Source organism: Hyla sarda, chromosome 8 (assembly GCF_029499605.1).
Source record: "Hyla sarda isolate aHylSar1 chromosome 8, aHylSar1.hap1, whole genome shotgun sequence".
Lineage (NCBI taxonomy): Eukaryota > Metazoa > Chordata > Amphibia > Anura > Hylidae > Hyla > Hyla sarda.
Genome location: NC_079196.1, coordinates 118,727,274 through 118,728,095, shown reverse-complemented (window position 1 = coordinate 118,728,095; position 822 = coordinate 118,727,274).

Genomic DNA, 822 nt, shown 5'->3' with positions numbered 1-822 from the left:
CAGAGCCCCGCTTTTCCTCAGTGTACAGAGCCCCACTTGTCCTCAGTGTACAGAGCCCCGCTTGTCCTCAGTGTACAGAGCCTTGCTTGTCCTCAGTGTACAGAGCCTTGCTTGTCCTCAGTGTACAGAGCTCTGCTTGTCCTCAGTGTACAGAGCCCCGCTTGTCCTCCGTGTACAGAGCCCCGCTTGTTCTCAGTGTACAGAGCCCTGCTTGTCCTCAGTGTACAGAGCCCTGCTTGTCCTCAGTGTAAAGAGCCCTGCTTGTCCTCGGTGTACAGAGCCCTGCTTGTCCTCAGTGTACAGAGCCTTGCTTGTCCTCAGTGTACAGAGCCCTGCTTGTCCTCAGGTACAGAGACCCGCTTGTCCTCAGTGTACAGAGCCCCGCTGGTCATCAGTGTACAGAGCCCCGCTTGTCCTCAGGTACAAAGCCCTGCTTGTCCTCAGTGTACAGAGCCTCACTTGTCCTCAGTGTATAGAGCCCTGCTTGTCCTCAGGGTACAGAGCCCTGCTTGTTCTCAGGGTACAGAGTCCTGCTTGTCCTCAGTGTACAGAGCCTTGCTTGTCCTCAGTGTACAGAGCCTCGCTTGTCCTCAGTGTACAGAGCCCCGCTTGTCCTCAGTGTACAGAGCCCTGCTTGTCCTCAGTGTACAGAGCACTGCTTGTCCTCAGTGATACTGCACCTAATGTGGGTGAACTATATTGCACCTAATGTGGGGGAACTATACTGCACCTAATGTGGGGGGAACTATACTGCACCTAATGTGGGGGGAACTAATATGCTTTAACCACTTCAGGACGGAGCCCATTTTGGCCTTAAGGACC